Genomic DNA, 6,285 nt, shown 5'->3' on the forward strand with positions numbered 1-6,285 from the left:
CAACAACAACAACAACAACACTCTTTGTAATCCTTCAGTGGTGTCAATGGTTAACACATTCGGCTACTAACCCAAAGGTTGGAGGTTCAAGTCCATCCCGAGGTCCCTTAGAAGACAGGTCTGGTGATCTACTTCTGAAAAACCAGTTATTGAAAACCCCGCAGAAAACAGTTCTACTCTAACAACCTTAGTTGAGTCGATCAACAGGGCCTGTATCATTAATATTCTTTTTCTATTTTCACTCCTTGTGGCCATGTGTTATGGTGGGTTACACATACAAGGTCAGAAGTTTGACTCTACTAGCTCTTTACAGGACAAAGATGAGGCTTTCTACTCCTGTAAAGATTTATAGGGCAACTCTACTCTCTTCTAAAGGGTCGCAATGAGTCAGAATTGACTTGATGGCATGAATTTGATGCCTTGGGAGGCCCTTGTGTGAACATAGCCCTGTTTGAAGACCACAGATTCATGGAGAAGGGAATGGGCCCTGATATCATGACCTCTGGGCTTGCTGACAGCTCACTCCTTGGAGAAGCGACTTAGCCTCAAGGGATGCAGTCTTCTCTTTTCAAAGAACTTCAGGGCTTTTCCAGTGTCCCCTTTCTGATTCCCAGACACTTTCTGGCGGGGGACGTGACTGTGTAACAGGCTGCCCCGGTGCCTTTGCTGCAGAACAGAGCCACCCAATTGTCCTGCCAAGCCATTAGATTCTGTAGCAGTCTCCCCTCCACATATCAAGCAGATTTGTGAAATTAATCTTTGACCTTCACGGCAACGAGAAGGGAACACAGATGAAAGGGATGGAGCCTCGGCGTTTCTTTCTCTCTTTTTTTTGGCTCGCTTAGAGATTTGGTTTCCACAGCTTGCATGACTAATTCTGTACTTCAATGACTCCCTTATAACCTTAGCGTGTAAAGGTGGAAAATCCACCCTCCCCACCCCCCGGCATTTGCAGGAGACATTTATTATAGACTATTTTATACGTCTGTTCAGAATGGGCTAACTGATTTTTCACAAGAACAGAATTTGGCAGGAAGCCTGGCCTTGTTTAGCCCCCCTTTTTAGGGGAAAAAAAAGCACTCTGGAGGCCTCTCTCTGTTCCATCTGAGGCCAGACTGAGAAATGGCTTGGGTGGGAATCACCATTTCGCTTAAAATAAGCAACAAGAGCCAAGTAGGCTAGAAGCCTCCTCCCCATCAGCCTTGGTGGGGAGCCCAGGGGAAAGCTCAGTAAGCCAGAGCTTCTGGAGAGAGGATGAACCACATGGATCATGCGAGGACCACTGTTGGAGTAGGGCCGCTGGTCCTGACCACAGTCCATCTCTTAATGTAAGAAGGTGGTGGTCACTCTTGTGTTCAAAGCTTTTCTAAGACTCCATGGCTCACCTGACTTGGCCAGGCTTCCAGCCTCTGCCCACTCCTACCTACCTCAAGCTTGACCTTGACTTCCACCCTGGCTCCCAGGGCAAATGCTGACCGAAGTCCTGTTGCTGCAGGGAGGATTGCACGGGAAGGGATGGGGTGGGGTGTTTGCGATCCGATTTTGGTTTTAGATTTATCACTCTGGCTGCAGCTGTGTGGAGGATGTTCGGGTGATAAAGTTGTTATTCTTCGGGAGGAATCCGGGGAGGTTTACGAGTGCGTTGCTGTGGGATGGGGTGAACCCAGACAGCACCCGCTGGCTAGCTCGCAGCAGACTGTTGATAGTATCTTTTCTGGAGATGCGCTAACCAAGCTGAGTTTCTGAGGAAATACATTTTTAAAGACATACCCCTATGAGCTAGCTTGGTAGGTTTTGATCTCTGGAGGCAGACAAACCATACTGCTGTTTGCCATGTGATCCTGGGCCATTCCCTAAACCTGGTCCTTACCTGTATAACGATACTTACTACACAGGGGTTTTGAAATACTCAGGGGTAGAATTCTTGCTCTTCCTGAGGAAGGCCTAAGGAGGCTTGGGGGTGCTGTCGAGTACATGGTGGGCTGCTAATCCCGAGGTCGGTGGTCCAAACTCACCAGCTGCTTTTTCAGAGAAAGGCGAGGCTCTCTGCTCCCATCAGGTGCACAGGCTGGGTGGCTCTGAGTTGGAACGCACTCACTGGCAGTCATTTTTGTTTTGTTTTGTTTGTCATGCGGAACACCTGGGCTCGAGTCTCAGGCACAGCGCCTGAGGGCAACCACCAGCTTGCCTGCTGCTATGAAGCCGAGCAATGGAGCTTCCAAACTAAGATGGACTAGGCAGAAAAAACTAGATGGTCTACTACTACAAACATCAACCCTGGAAAAACATGTGGATCATAATGGCTTGATCCTGGTGTGTATGGGGTCATCATGTATTGGGGTCTGTTTGTCAGCAGCTAAAAAGAAGGAGGGGTCTTGGTGAGTTACTCATTGGTTATGAAAAGTCAGCAGATTGAAACCACTGCTTGCTCAACAAGAGAAAGATGAGGCTTCCTATTTCCATAAAGAGTCACAGTCTCTTTATGAGACTGGTGTGTGTGTGTGTGTGTGTGTGTGTGTGTGGTCTACGGGGTCCCTATGAGTTGTAATAGACTCGATGGCAGCAAGTTTTTAGAAGAACAGCAAAATCAAACACAGGCTTATGGTGAAAGTTATAATCTTGGCCCATGTATGAATGAATGATGCTATCTCTTTTCGTGTCTAAACCAGTGGTGAGGGAAGAGGGGGCAGTGCTGTGTGGAGGAGAAGGAGAGGGTGGGGAGGGTGGGCAGGGAGGAGATGACCAAGCAGAGGACATGGTGTCCCTGAGTTGAGGGGGGCCGAGACACACACTTTTGCCTGAGGCTGGACCGGTTTCTGCTTGTCTCAGTTCTAGCACTCTGTAAGTGTTAGAAATGGTTAACACTCTTGGCTGTTAATTGACAGGCTAGAGGTTCAAGTCTACCCAGGGCTGTTTGGAAACCCTCTGGAGCACGGTTCTTTGTCCCACATGGGCGTCCATGAGTGGGAGCTGACTGGACAGTAACTACTTTGTGTTGTGTGCGTGCTGGGTATTTCCGGTTCTTTCCAGCTCTGAGAGCTGTTGACTCTGAAATATTGGGGCTCCTCCTTGGTGCTGCCGGTTCCCCTTAGTCCTTGGCTACGTGCGCCTGATTACAGAATAAGCACCGAGTAGTCCCGAGGGGCCCAGAGAGCCCCAATGAAGAGCTTGGAAATGGGGCTCCCACCCATTTTGACCCGAGCTGAAACTTGGAGAGTTGCCTGTCACTCCCTGCTGTCTCACATCAAGGGTGTTTAGAACCCCAGAAGGGCACCCACGGGGTCACAGGGGCGCGTAGCCCTCCTTGGGGACAGGCAGACTTCTTCACCAGAGTTCCCAGAGGGGAAGCGGAGCTTCGGGAATGTTCCTCTCGGAAGGAGTTTGTTAGTGGCAGAGGTCCACTGCGGACACTGGAGCTGACCCTTGCATCCCTGCAGTGACCACAGAGCCCGAGCCTCCTGTATCAGAGGGCTCTTTGAGCTCCGCTTGTCCGTTGTGACTTTTATCCCTGCGCGAAGATGCTTGAGGGCATGCCTGCCTCCAGGAGTCAAGCTTAGCACGATGGGGGTTTCTGAGAAAGTCCTGGGTGTTATTCTGCCCCAGCGGTGCAGTGACTTAGGTGCAATTCAACTCCACCAGTCTGTTCCGTGGGACAAAGATGAGGCTCTCTGTTCCTGTAAGGACTTAGCCTTGGAAACCCACAGGGGTAGTTCTCCTTTGTCCTATAGGCAATGTTGCCCTGAGCAGGAATCGATTGGATGTTGCCCTGAGCAGGAATCAGTCGGTTTGTTGTTGAAGCGTAAGATATGGAATAACAATAGCAATATATAATTGATACAGGAGGGTGGGAGAGCTGGGGAGGGAGGGGGAAAAAGAGGAGCTTATATCAAGGGTTCAAGCAGAAAATGTCTTAGAAATGATGGCGACATATGCACAAATGTGCTTGATGAAATTGATGTATGGAATGAGAGCTGTAAGAGTCCCCAATAAAATGATGGAAAACAAAAATGGAAAAAGAAAAAAAAAACCCACCTGCCTTAGAAAAGGGATCTGCTGTCTTCTAGACAAGGCACAAGAAGATAGGTGGTTACTCTTTGAACAATTATTCATATTTCTTGTGGTGGCAAAAAAACACACATACACAAAAAAATATTTCCGCTTCAATAACATATATGTATGTATCTGCATATATCAGTGACACCGAGTCCTTCTGAGCCTGCATTTAGGAGTGTGGTTGCTGCTGTGTTTTCCCCAGCAGAACTGTAACACTGTTTTACAGTCCTACCAGCCAAGGATGAAGGTTCTGGTGTGCCCTCATCTTCGCTGGCATTGGTTGTTTTCCTTTTTTTTGGTTTTTTTAAACCATAGCTGTTCTAGTGGAGATGAAGCAGTAGTTCATTGTGACTGGCGTCTCAGTGGGTTAAGCATTAGGCTGCTAAATGAAAGGTCTGTGGTTTGAATCCACCAACTGCTCCCAGGGAGAAAGACAAGGCGGTTTGCTTCTAAAAAGATTTACCATCTTATCAAACTTCTAAACATGGAGCAGTTCTAACTCTTTCCTATAAATTCAAAATCCAACTGCCATTTCATAGGGACCCTCTAAGGACAGGGTAGAACTACTTCTGTGGGTTTCTGAGAATGTAACTCTTCATGGGAGGAGGAAGCCTCATTTTTCTCTTTCAGAGTGCCCGATGGTTTTAAACTGCTGACCTTGTGGTTAGCAGCCTGATGCGTAACCATACTTCACCAGTGCTCCTCCTGCTCTTTGTGGTGGGCCAATCTGAGTCAGAGTGGACTCGATGGCAGTGGGTGGGCTGGGGGGATGTGGCACGTATTTTCATGTGTTTGTTGGCTATTTGTGTGTCCTCTTGGGTGAAAGATGTATTCAAGTTTGTTTGCCTAGTTTTTGACTGGGTTGTTTGTCTTCTGATTGAGCTGTTTGCCTTTTTAAGTTGTAGAACAGTTACTTTCGTTTCCTAACTTTTCACTCCCAAATAGAGCGACCACGGAGTCTATTGAAGGGGCAGACTCTGTGTCTTGCAGCCCAGCCCTTCAAAGACAGCCATCTGTCCAAATATCATGAATGCAACAAATATTTACTGAGCAATTCACAGTGCTTGTAATTTTCGTTGGCGGGTGTGGAAGAGGAGACACAGATACTGAACTGATATTGTGTGTGTGTGCGCGCGCGCGCGTGCGTATGTGAAGCGAAAAGAAAAAAGGCTTCTAGAGAACAGTTGCTCATGACATGGGTGGTAGATGAAATGAAATAATAATGAGAGAGAAAACCACAAAAGCCTGTGTTTTAAATTTCATTTAAAGGTTGGGGACCCACTGGTCAGTTACAAATACACACCTGGAGTGTTGGCAGCTGCGGCTTTGAATTACCAGCATACTATGTGCCAGTCAAAGCCGGAGAAAGGCGATTGGAAGGCTGGAGGTGGAACCTTGGGGAAACCCAAACATCTGCTTCGTAGTGACATCCACTTTGGATGTTGAGATGTGCTCCAAGAGGTGGGGGAAGAAGGAGGAGAGAATGATGCTTGTGCAAATCAAGTCTTGGCACACCAACCCATTGCTTCTAAGTATTTGGAGGTCCAGTGGGTGCCACAGAAGAGCCCTCGAACTCTGTAGTGTGCATCGGGAATTGTTGGCACCATTGAACTGCCGTGCTATGAATAACAGGAAAAATGTTGCTCAGATTTGCACCATCCTCTCAACAATCGCCGTGTTCGAGCCCATGGTCGTAGCCACTGTGTAAATACCCCTCACTGAGGGAATTCTACCTGCATGATGCCTTCTCTAGGGATTGATGATGATGCATCCAAAGGAAGTGAGATGAAGACTTAGCTTCCTTCCGTCTAGTCATCATTTTGATTGTACTTCATCCAAGTCTGATTTATTCATTTTTCCTCTAATCCAGGGTATATTCAATACTATTAATCTGCACCACAATATGAATGCATACATTTCTTCTTGGTCTTCCTTTTTAATTGCTCAGTTTTCACATGCATATGAAGCAATTGAGAAGACCATGACTTGGGCCAGGTGCACCTTAGTGACATTTTTCCTTTTGAAGCTGTTGGGGCAGATTTGCCCAAACATCAGAAATCACTTGTTTGGAAGTTGCTGATCCAGAACAGCCACTTGCGCTGTTTCCTTCCTAACAGAACCCTCTGAGAAAAGAAGAGCGTGGGTGTTTATCTTTTTTGGATGGACCCAAGGGGGAGTGGTCTCATCTCTAGTTCCAGGGATAGACCCTAATTATTCTTTTTTTTTTTTTTT

This window comes from Echinops telfairi, unplaced genomic scaffold (assembly GCF_000313985.2).
Source record: "Echinops telfairi isolate 266 unplaced genomic scaffold, ASM31398v2 ScPeMD7_1;HRSCAF=3_0, whole genome shotgun sequence".
NCBI classification, from domain to species: Eukaryota; Metazoa; Chordata; class Mammalia; order Afrosoricida; family Tenrecidae; genus Echinops; species Echinops telfairi.